The sequence below is a fragment of the Equus przewalskii genome, chromosome 6, assembly GCF_037783145.1.
Source record: "Equus przewalskii isolate Varuska chromosome 6, EquPr2, whole genome shotgun sequence".
Lineage (NCBI taxonomy): Eukaryota > Metazoa > Chordata > Mammalia > Perissodactyla > Equidae > Equus > Equus przewalskii.
Genome location: NC_091836.1, coordinates 738291 through 751055, shown reverse-complemented (window position 1 = coordinate 751055; position 12765 = coordinate 738291).

The window sequence follows — 12765 nt, the reverse complement described above, 5'->3', positions numbered from 1 at the left end:
TCCAGCCCAGCCAGCGGTCAGTCCCGACCCGCAGGGAGCTTGTCGCCGCAGCGCTGCCTCGCTGATTCCCGCCGTACCGTCGTTATTCGTCTACCTGCTCGCCTCCCCGGGACGCCGACCCCCTGCGGAGGGGAGCGCGCGCGCCGTCCATCGTTGCGTCCTGGAGGATGGGGAAAAGTTAATTTTACCAGCTGTCCCGGGCGCCCAGGTCCTAACTTGGCCTTCGGGGCCGTTGATGGCTGCGCTGACCCCTTCGTGGCCTGACCGGCTTTAACCCCGCAGAGCGGGGTCTCCCTCTCAGCACTGCTGACATCGGGCGGGTCACTCTCTGTGGGGCCGTCCTGGGCACTGTGGGGGGTTGAGCAGCATCCCTGGCCCCACCCACTCGATGCCCCCGTTGTGACAACTACAGATGTCCCCAGACATGACCCAGTGTCCCAGGGGAACAGAATCACCCCCGGGGAGGCCCATGGACACAGATTAATTGCATCGCCACCATCATTGCTGGAAGAGGCCAGGGCAGGGTCCACCTGCTCCCTGGGGTGCTCGGAGCCGCACCCAGTGTGGGCTCACCGCTGGCGCAGGAACGGAGGAAAGGAAGACCACCCCCCAGAGCAGGCCGAGTTCCCTCCAGAGCCTCCGTGTGCTGGGCAGGACGTCCCTCGGGCCGTGGGCCGCGGCAGGAGGAGATGAGCACCCAGGGCCGGGTGGCCCCTCCCGGCACCTGCTCCCGCCATCAGCCCAGCCCGTCGTTCTCCCTCCACCGTCTCCTGGCATTCCAGTTCTGATTTGGGCAAACGGAGCTGGGTTTTCCTTTTTACGCAAGACATTCCTTCCTGAGAACCGAGACCTGTCGAGCCGCACACCTCAGTGACCACTGGGTCGCCTTTGGCGAGGTTATTTCTTCAGGGGCTGATGAGCGGGCGCCGTCCACAGAGGCTGTCCCGCCACGGGACCAGCGCGTCTCAGACGAAGTGCTGACAGGACGACAGCTTGGGATTCTTGGCCCGGCCCTGTTTCCAGATAAAGTCACACTCACGGGGTCCCGGGGGCTAGGACTTCAACATAATTTTTTGGGAGGCGCCATTCAGCCATAACAATATCACAGTGAGTTTTCCAGCTCCTCTCTAAGCCGCCTCTAGTCCAGTGTCATGAGCAGCAGCGTTATAGATTAGGGCTTGCAGGTAAAATACAGGATTACATTATTGGAGATATATTAGATACAAATTATTAGACACGGATTATATACATAATGAATACAAGTTAGCTATGTTATCAGATACATAGCATATAGATAATGAGAACATACTAGATATATCATTAGATACATCATTAATAACTTAGCATAAGTACCTCCCAGCCATTGCATGCTAAAAAAATATGTACATAAAATTTAAAGGTAGCTGGGTGTTGTGTATTTTTACTTGCTAAATCTGGCAACTCTGTTTATTCATTGGATTTATGGAGTCTTTTTCTCCAAAGATGCCTTGGGTGGGGATGTCAAACCTACACGTGGAGTGAGGAACGTTACGTTGATGTCGCTGTTTCTGCAAGGACCCTTGGCAGGTGCCAGTTGGGGTCTTGTCTTGATCGATAGGAAAGCTTTCAACAGCGCATGCCTGAGTGTGTGCGCACAGCTTCCAGAATCGGAGAACTGGAGATGAGATAGATTTTTAAAAACACGTGTTGGCTGCCCTTTGTTTTAAAATCAAACATTTCAAAAACTAATTTTATTGAAATTTGAAGAAATAAGTGGGCTGGTGCTGTTAGAATTCACACACCATACAACTCACGTGTTGAAAGTGTGCAGTTCACGGACTCAGCATATTCGCAGAGTTGGACAACTGTCATTACAATAAAATCTTAGACATTCTCGTCACCCCAAAAGCAACCCCATCCCCATCAGCAGTCGCCCCCGCCTCCCCCACAGCCCCTGGCTCCCACGAGCCTGCTCTCTCTGTGGATCTGCCTGTTCTGGACGTTTCACGTCAATGGGATCACACACCATGTGTCCTTCTGTGTCTGCTTCTCTCCCTGAGCGTCGTGTGTTCAAGGTCCATCCTCATGTAGCTGTGTCAGGGCCTCGCTCCTTTTCATGGCTGCATAATATTCCATTGTATGGTGTGGCAGGCTAAATAATGTGCCCCAAAAGATATCTGCGTCCTAACCTCTGGAACCTGTGAATGTTCTCTTATGTGGCAGAAAAGGAATTTGCAGATACGATTAATTTAAGGATCTCGAGATGGGAGATGCTCCTAGATTATCCAGGTGGGCCTTAAATGTCATTACAAGTGTCCTTGTAAGACGGAGACAGAGGGAGACTCGACACTCACAGAAGAGGAGGTGACCACGTGAAGATGGAGGCAGAGACTGGAGTGAAGCGGCCACAAACCCATGAATGTCTGGGGCCCCCAGAAGTTGAAAGAGACAGGAAGGACCCTCCCCTGGAGCCTCTGGAGGAAGCATGGCCCTGCTGCCACCTTGACTTTGACCCAGTGACAATGACTTCTGGGGGACTTCTGGCCCCCAGAACTATGAGAGAATAGATTGGTGTTGTCCAACCACCCAAGGACGTTAAGACGTTAAGAGGACGAGCTGAGGGGCTGGCCTGGCGGCACAGCATTTAGGTTCACACGTTCTGCTTCAGTGGCCTGGGGTTCACCAGTTCAGATCCTGGGTGCGGACAAGGCACCGTGTGGCAAGCCATGCTGTGGTAGGCGTCCCACATAGAAAGTAGAGGAAGATGGGCACAGATGTTAGCTCAGGACCTGTCTTCCTCAGCAAAAAAAATAAAATAAAATAAACGAAGAAGAAGAAGAGGAGGTGAGAGGCTGGCCTGGTGGTGTACTAGTTAAGTTCCCGTGCTCTGCTTCAGCAGCCGGGGGATCACAGGTTTGGATCCCGGGCACAGACCTAGCACCGCTCATCAAGCCATGCTGTGGTGGCATCCTGCATAAAATAGAAGACTGGCACAGGTGTTAGCTCAGCGACAATCTTCCTCACACAATAAAAAGGAAGAGGAGATGAGGACAGGCACACACACAGGCATGACCACGTGACGACACAGAGACGACAGCCTTTTTCTCACCAGGGAGCGAGGCCTCAGGGGGAACCAGCCCTGCCGACACCTGGACCTCAGACTCCAGCCTCCAGCACCGGGAGAGAACCGATGTCTGTCGTCTGAGCCGCCCATCTGTGGTGTCCGTTCTGGCAGCCCAAGCGGACTGATCCAGCAGCCTCGGGGAACCAATACCCACTTATTTTTTTTGTCCCTGCCTCCAGCAAAAAGAGGAAGGTTGGCAGCACATGTTAGCTCAGGGCCAGTCTTCCTCACCAAAACAAACGAAAAATTACACATGTGAGTCAACCAGCTATCGCTGGCCTGGAAGATACAGGTGTGTCACCAGCCGAGGAACATGGGTGCATCTAGAAGCTGGAGCTTCCAGAAGGGTCAGCCCTGCCCACACCTGCATTTTAGCCTGAGGAGACCTGTGTCGGACTTCTGGCCTCCAGGAGTGTCAGAGAATAAATGTGTGTTGTTTTAAGCCATTAAAAAAAAATTACACTTGTGGACATTGAAATAAGAAGAAAACTATCCCAACTTTCTAATGATCCCCATTTTATGTATTTCTGATTCACCTTTATAAATGCTGAAAATATTAAGCATGGTGATATTATTAAGAACACAGTTCAAAAACATGTCATACCGCCGCACACCCATCAGGATGGCAACTATAAAAAAAAGAACAGAAAATAAGTGGCGTTGGCAAGGACATGGAGAAGTTGGAAGCCTCATGCATGGCTGCTGGGAACATAAAATGGTGCTGCCACCATGGAAAACAGTTTGGGAGTGCCTCAAAAAGTTGAAAATAGAATGACCGTATGATCCGGCAGTCTCAGCTGTGGGTATCCATCCAAAGGGATTGAAAGCTGGGTGTCAAAGAGATGTCTGCACACCCACGTTCACAGCAGCCAAAAGATGGAAACACCCCAAGTGTCCATGGACGGATGATGGATCCACACAGTGTGTCCATCCACACCCTGGAATATTACGCAGCCATGAAAAGGAAGGAGATCCTGATGCCTGCTCCCATGTGGACAGACCTGGAGGACGTGATGCTCAGTGACATGAGCCAGACACAGAAGGACACACACTGTGTGGTCCACTCACAGGAGGTCCCAGAGGAGCCACATCCACAGAGACAGAAAGTGGATGGGGGGCCAGGGGCTGGGGGAGGGGTGGGAGTCAGTGTTTCCTGGGGACAGAGCTTCAGTTTGGGGAGATGGAAGGTTCTGGAGACGGATGGAGGGGATGGTGGCACAACCGTGTGAATGTGCTTCATGCCGCTGATCTGTGCACTGAAAAACGGTTAAGATGGTCAGTTTACATTATGCTCATTTTACCACAATAAAAAATTTTTGCTAAAAAACCCCATCCCTGCAAGCACGCATCCCTCATACCGCGTGGGACGTTTCCCAAAGCGGTCGCTGTTCAGAGCAGAGGGTGACGGACACCCTGTGAGGAGCATGACCCCGCCACCAGCCCCTTCTGCTTATTCCCGGAGCGGCCCGCGTCCTCCCCTCCTCGGAGACCCGCCGTCCCGGACCGGGAGAGGGCGGCGCGCGGCGGAGTCTCTCCAACGGAGAGTCAAGGATTAGGCCCCGTTGAGTTTCCATCCTGTCTGCCTTTGATTTTTTTAAAAAAGCCTTTCATTTCCACGATTAGGCGTTTCGGGGCAGCCCGCGCGGTGCCATCTGCATTTCAAACAGGGGCGGCCGAGGCGATTTGTTTTCTTCCTTTTTTCTGTTTCCTTGTTCTCCTCCCAGACGTCGGTAATCTACAACCATCTTTTATTTGTTTTCTTCAAGGTCCTCTATCATATTATCTCACATTGTTCCCAGGCAGTAACTTTCCTCTTTGTCTGAAACTCTCACACACGACCCGGCCGCACGTCCCACACGCCCGTCCCCACCAGGCCCCTCTCCTGGGGTCCCAGCCGGCGCCCCTCTCAGCACTGGGAACCCACATTCTTCAGGGTCGCCCACCCCTGTTTCGGTTCCACCCAGAATGCACCCAGTGGAAGTCCAGATTCCGCCTTTCCGAGTCCCGAGGATCCTCCGGCCGCTCACGCGCCCACCGCTCTGTGGAGAATCCACCGAAGGGCCCTGCTTCTCCCTCCCGGGCTGGACCCCGTCTGTGCAGAGTCGCCCTCTCACCGGGCGGATGCACCTCAGCTCTGCAGTGAGGACTCGAAGTGGATTCAAAGGAACCTTGTTTATTTCCACATCTGCTTCTGCCGCACACGGGCCGTTTTTAAAATCGTGATAAAACACTCGTAACAAAGTCTACCATCTTAACCATTTTGGGTGCACAGCTCAGTGGCTTTAGGTCCCTTCACGCCGTCATATGGCCGTCCCCACCGTCCGTCTCCAGATCCTTCTCACCACCCCAAACTGAAACCCCGTCCCGGTGAAACACGGGCCCCCCATCGCCTCCCCCAGCCACAGGGTCATTTTGAAACCTGGGCTCTCCTTTCCGCGTTCTTACACGTCTGTCAGCCGGACGGAGCGGTTCCATCACGGCTGTGGTTCAGAAATGGAAACTGTGGGTGTTTATTTTAGTTGCCTCATACTTTATATTCATCGTGGGCCATGGGTCGGCTCACGATAGGAAGCGTAGTGTAGCTTCCATAGGGTTTTAATGCTTTTAATCAGGACCAGATGAATTCACTTTACGACCGTCTACGCAAACGAAGCGGAACGCGTCGACAGGAGGTGTCAGTCTCCCTACCATCCAGCCTTTCATTCCGCGAATGTGAAACTGATCAATAAAAAGAGAAAAAAACCCACAGCTCCGTGTCAGAGTGATAAAAGCTGGAGGAACAGTCGAGCTCCCAGATGAGGATGAGGACGTCGGGAAGAGAAACGCACTGTTTACCGGCGTCTGCGTCCCCCCTCGGGTGGGGGGGCACCATCTCCCCTGCCGCCGTCTAGTCTGTTTGCTGAGCATCCCGCCATCGTTAGGACCCTCCGTCCTCGTTAGGCAGTTTCGCACATCAAACGCGGTGCTCTCTGCCTGGCCGCCAGGGCGCCTGCACGGCCCCACTTGCAGACGCGCGCCGTCTCTTTGGTACAATATAGCTGTAAATGTTTCCGTAAACACTCCCTTTTTTCCTTAGTAGTCTGAAAATCCTAGACTCTGACACTTGCTTTTAACAGCACCATACATCTAAATAGAAGAGAGCGAGGGAAACAGAAGGAAGAATAATAAAAATAAACTTTTCTTTTTGGCACAACATTCATTTGCTATATCCTAAATCACGGATGCGCCGTTGCTGTCTGCCCGCTCCGTGATCCACCTCGTCCCGGGAGAAAGTGGCTCCCATTCCCTCAGGATGAGGGGAGGGCTGGGCGAGGACGGGCCTCTTGGTGGTGGACGGCGTCCTTCAGTAACTTGACCGCGGGAGCGATGATTCGCATGTGCTTGTACGATGGGATGGTGTGGAAACACATGCAAATGTGTGTGTGTAAAACCGGTGAGATCCGAGTAGGTTCTGTGGACGGTACCAAGGCCGGGGTCCTGGATTTGATACTCTAGTATCTGGGTGCTCCACCATCTGGGCAGTCCAGTGTCTAGTTACTCTAGTATCCAGGTACTCCAGTACCTGGGTACTCCATGATCTAGGCATGTGGTGTCTGGTTACTCTAGGATCTAGGTGCTCCAAAATATGGGTACTCCAGTACCTGGGTACTCCATGATCTAGGCACTGTGGTGTCTAGTTACTCTAGTATCTAGGTACGCCAGTACCTGGGTACTCCATGATCTAGGCACTGCGGTGTCTAGTTACCCTAGTATCTAGGTGCTCCGATACCTGGGTATTCCGGTGTCTACATACTCCAGCGTCTACTTACTCTGGTATTAGGTACTCCAGCATCCTTGCACTCTAGTATCTAGGTACTGTAGTATTGGTTACTCTAGTATTTAAGTACTCTAGCATCTGGTTACTGTAGTGTCTAGGTACTCTAGTAATCTGGCTACTCTGCTTACCAGATGGTACCACCGGGGGAGGCCGGGTAAAGGGTGCACCACATCCTTCTGTAGATTTGTTTGTGCCTTTCAATGACTCTATTTCAAAATAAAAAGTTTAAAACTACATTAAAGACCAAAACCAATGGAGCGCCACAGAGATCAGTCCTGTCCCCAAGCCGGCGGTGCTGCACGGTGGACAGAGGCGAGCAGGCACCCGTGTGACCACGCGGCAGGGGTGGCCTTCGAGGCCCCCGCAGCGGGGTGGGGAGCCGGGGAGGCTGCGGGGGCGCTGACAAGGCCTCGTGCTCTTGGAGAGCCACACTGTTCCTCACTGTGTCCCCCCCCACAGCCCGCTAGAGTCAGGATGAATTCTCATCTGTGCGGGAGACTTGGGGGGCCTCCCAGCAGCCCGGCCCCCCGCCCCCAGAGGTCTCTCCTGACCTCACGTTCCTGGGATGTCCGCCTCTGCCCAGACCCTCGAGTGACGAGCTCAGGGGACCTGGACCATGGGTGTTCACTGGCGGGGGATCTTGGGACCCGTGGGCCCCAGCTCTGAGGGGACAGAGCCCGTGATGTATTTGAAAGCCCCGCAGCACGCCACGTTTCCGCCGAGCCGTGTCGAGCCCAGAGTCACCTGTGCGGGAGACCAGCGCCCGGTGTCCTTGTTAGATTGAAGGAGAGCGTTAATATTCCACCGGGCAGCCCGCAGTTCCGGAAGCAACGGGGCGACGCCGTTCTGAAAACACAACCACGAGGGACCCTCGGGACTCCCGGCGAGGGAGGCGACAGCTGTGTCGCTCGGGGGCCGTGTATGAAGTGAGGGGAGGGGGCCCTCGGCTGCCGCACCCCCATCTCGCTTTGCGGGCCGGGGAACCTCAGAGCCTCGGGGACTGACTGCGGCTCCCTGAAGGAGCCTGTCCCGTCGGGACGCCGCCCTCGAGCGCCGGGGGGGAGGACAGGCAGCAGGTGAGGCCGCAGCGGCAGGACGGGGCCTTCCCGGCTCCTAAAAACAGCGCCGGCCCCCCAGCTGGAGGAGACGAGTTGAAAGGAGGCTTTCAAGCGCCGCTCCGCCTCCTGAAGCCAACGGTCCCGACACAAAGATGCCCTCAGAGGACAGAACTAGAATCCGGACGACCTTGACAAGTTGAAGCCGCCGCCGCCACCGCCGCCACCGCCGCCGCCGCCGCGGGGACTCGAATGTACAAAGAGAAGGCGGTCGAGGGCTTGAATCGTGAGCCTCCAATTCGCACGGGGGAGTCCCAGCCGCCGGGAGCTCAGGACGTGACCTTGTCCGGAAGGGGGTCTCTGCAGGTGTGAGCAGCTCGGACAAGGTCGCCTGGGGTGGGGCGGGCCTGATGCAGCGGGACGGTGTCCTGATGGACCAGGGGGACCCCCGGTCTGGGCAGGGTTCCCCTCGGCACTGTGGACACTGGGCCGGGTCACTCTCTGGGGGACCATCCCGGGCTCCGTGGGGGTTGAGCAGCATCCCTGGCCCCCACCCACTCGATGCCGGGAGCACCCCCACTGTGACAACCACAGTTGTCCCCAGATGTCGCTCCACGTCCCCTCGGAGCAGGACCGCCCAGGCAAGACTGCTGTGGGCAACTCTCTCTTCAGGGTGTCTCTGCCTTTTCAGCTAAAAAGAACATACAATTTCTCAAAAAATGGTCTTAGAGAGAAGCCACCAACCGCTCAAAGAAATATTTCCTTCTGGAATCCAAGAAAGGGCACACGTGTTGTTTTTTTTTTTTTTTCCTTTTAAATATGAATGACCAAAACCTTGAGAATTTTTGTTTTTAAGGACACAGAAATGTTACTTTTTGTTTTCAGATTCTGAGATCTGAGGCTTTCCGTTAATTTTCGTTTCTCGCAGTCTGATTCCCTCTGTTCGGAGTTCAAACCAGGGCAAAGTAAACACTGCGTTTAGCGCTGTGGATACAGGCAGCGTCCTTTAGCGTTTAAGGGTCTTAAAATATGAGCAAAATGCACCGAACTCCAAAGCTGAATGATTTCAGAAAACCCAAGAGCCCGTCATCAGCAACGAGAGACACGCAAGAGGCGAGCGCGTCCTGGGACCTCCCCGGGACCCGGGACCGGAGAGCAGCTCGCGGAAGAAACATGGAACCAGGCCCGGGCCGAGGATTCCGCCCCGACCCCCAGCCCGGCCATGAGGGCACGGGAGACGCACCCCGACACAGGGTGTCCCGCAGACCCCTGACCCGTCCCCCCGAGACAGCCTGGGGCCTCCACACCGGATCGTCTGAGCAACCGTCTCAGCCCAGAGGGGCCCAGGGGACAGGACAGCTGAATGTCACCTGGGGTCCTGATGGGGACCGGGACAGAGGACGACGTACAGTAAACCGAGGCAATCTGAATAAACCACGGATGGCAGTTGACAGTGGAGCGTCGGTGTCGGTCCATGAGCATGACGGCTGCCCGCGCTCACGCGGGATCCCCCACGCGGACACGGGCCATGGGCTACGTGGGACGCTGGGCCGGCTTTCTGATTTCCCTGGGAATCTGAAACCGCTCTAGAGCTAAAAGCTTGTGAAGGGGCCAGCCCGGTGGTGCAGCGGTTAAGTGCGTACATTCCGCTTCGGTGGTCCGGGGTTCACCGGTTCGGATCCTGGGCACGGATGTGAGCTCAGGGCCAGTCTTCCTCAGCAAAAAGGGGAGGATTGGCAGCAGATGTTAGCTCAGGGCTAATCTCCTTCAAAAACAAAGCTTGTGAGAAAGCAATAAGAAAAGTGAGTCGGCTTTGAGAAATGGTCTTGGAGATGTGAAGACAGTGGGGGCCTTGGTGGAAACACGCTCATCCACCCCCTCAGGGCAGTGGGGCCGTGTGACCTCAGAGCTCCCCTGAGAGGCTGGGGTCTGGAACTGGGCTCAGGTCACCATTGGGGGAGCCCATTGAACCCATCAGCGCGTGGCATTGATGGGGGAGGCTGCCTTTTCGATGTCCCGTGGGGTCCATCGGTCATTCATTCACACCCAGGGTTGGTTTGCTGGAATGTTCTTTGTTTAATCCATACGGAGAAGGGTCTTGGGCCTCCGTCGCAGACGGTGAAGAGAAGACCCAGCAGTGGGCGTGGGGCGGGGCAGGGGTCCAAGGCTCTGCGCAGCATGACCCCCGAGGGCCGTGCCCCCTCCTCACTGGGGAGCCGGTCCGCCGTGTCCGTGTGCCAGCCCGTGGAAGGACGTCGGGACCCGCACCCCGGCTGTTGATGGTGGTGACTTGGGGCTTCCTTTCGCCTTGACTCGGTGGGGTTCGAATGTGTCCAACAAGCTTGTCTTACTTGCGCGGTGACAATCGAGTGAACGCCTGCGTTCGTCTGCCTGGGCCACCGTCACAAAGCACCAGGAACCAGGCAGCTTAGAGGACGGAAACAGACCCTCTGTCGGTTCTGTGTCGGCGGGGCTGGCTCCTTCTGAGGCCACGAGGGAGAGTCTGTCCCCTGTCTCTCCCAGCTTCTGGGGTCACCGGCAGTCCTTGGCGTCCTTAGCTTGTAGAAGCATCACCTCGTCTCTGCCTCCATCTCTCTTTTTTTTTTTTTTTTGAGGAAGATTAGCCCTGAGCTCACATCTGCTGCCAATCCTCCTCTTTTTGCTGAGGAAGACTGGCCCTGAGCTCACATCCGTGCCCATCTTCCTCCACTTTATATGTGGGACGCCTACCACAGCATGGCTTGCCAAGCGGTGCCGTGTCCACACCCGGGATCCGAACCAGCGAACCCCGGGCCGCCAAAGCAGACGTGCACACTTAACCACTGCGCCACCAGGGCCGGCCCCTCTGCCTCCATCTTCACGTGGGATTCTCCCCGAGTGTCTGTGTCCAAATGCCCCCTTTTTATAAGGACACCGGACACATTGGACTAGGCCCCCGCTAATGATCTCATCTTAACTCGATTGTGTCTCCAAAGACCCTGTTTCCAGATAAGGTCACATTCTGACATGCTGGCAGCTTGGACTGTGATATATGATTTTTGGAGGGGGGACTCAATGCACCCCAATTCACAACCCTGGCTCTAAGGATGCCATCACACGCAGTCCATGCCGGCGTGGGCTGCCGTGCTCCCAGACCCAGCCCATGGCTCAAGGCCCCATTTTCCCTGCAGTTCCACGCGTCTTCTCACTCACGGGACATGGCGTCTCGCCTGCCATCTCCAGCCGCTTGTCGGGTGCCCTGTGCGCTCCTCCTGCTGGCTGGACACGGGTGCCACGCGTCCATCCTTGCCCCCGGGTCTGGGTGACTGGTCCACACCCTCCTCCCACCCCGGGGCTGCCCCAGGACCCTCCACTGTGGGCTCTGAGGGCGCCGTTAGGAGCCTGGCCTCCGGGTGCCCCGGACAGCATTGTGCACACTCAGGATCCACACCCCAGCCGGTGGGCCGCCCCTCAGACGTCTCCAGTTGCAGGGACCCCATTTCCAGCCAGCAGCGAGGTGGGGGCAGCGGGAAAAGACACTAAAACGATGCACAGGACAGGAGGGAGGGCGGCGCAGAGCCCAGCATCCTGGTCACCCGCCATGGGCCCAGCACTGGCGGCTTCCTCCTTTGATGGCCGCTCGGCCCCTCTGCGGCACCTCCAGTCCCCTCCGGGCACAGACAGGTGTAGCTCTTCCATAAGCAGATTTTTCAGAGCCGGTGGGCTGCGTGGATGCGGGCCTGGGAGTGGTTCCACCACCCCCTCTCGTCTCCCCACGGCCCATCCTATGGTGCCTGACACGGAGCAGGACCCTCCCCTCGGAGGCGCCCAGGCCTCTGCTTGGCCCCTGGCGGAGGCCCAGGGCTGGAGGGGCTCGCTGTGTTTGCCCCCCGTCCACACCAAATGTTCCCCAGACCCTTCTGGCCACCCGGCTCATAAAGACCTGTTCATACCATTTGTCTTGGGGCCACAGAGCTGGGTGCTGGGCGGGGCCAGACAGACAAAAGGTCTGCATTTCGCTGAGTGGATGTGTTAGGATACGGCCCCCAAAGACCACCCCGTCCTGGTCCCAGGCCCTGTGGCCGTGTCACCTCACTGGGCAGAGGGGACTCTGCAGACGGGTTAAGTCGAGGCCCCTGGGATGGGGGTGACCCTGGATTCCCGGGGCCCAGGCTCATCCCAGGGTCCTGAGCAGAGGGAGGCGGGAGGGTCAGAGGCCGAGATGGAGACGCTGCGCTGCTGGCCGTGTGGACGGAGGAAGGGGCCCCGAGCCCAGGACGCGGCGCCTCTGGAAGCTGGAGGAGGCGGGACACGCTCCTCCCCTGGGGCCTCCGGGGGACCCGCCCTGCCCGCCCCTGGACTTTGGGACTCCTGACCCCAGAGCCTGAGATGATCAATGTGTGCGGTTTGAAGCCACTGAGTTAGGGGGTGACTCGTGTGGGAAACGGATCCGGCAGCTCTGCCTGAGGAGAAGCCCAGAGAACAGCAGCCTGAGGAGCCTCCACGGAGCTCCCTCCCGGCCCGAGGACCCAGTGCGTCCATGGCCGCCCGTCCCACACAACAGAGCAGAGCCTGCTCACGGGAAGGCCGTGTCTGTTTGTGCCTGCGCAGGGGACCAGGGCGACGCTGCAGAGGGGCCGAGAGTCGGGGGCCTGGGCTGGGGGGTCGAGACGGCGGGTGGTTCGCACGCCCTGTCCCGCGGCCGCACAGGGGCTGGGCTGGCGGCCTCCCTTCTCCCCTGCCTCTTTCTTGCGCTGACGTGAAACCCATAATGTTTATCTGCCCAACGGTCTCCAAGTGGTTGTTTTTCT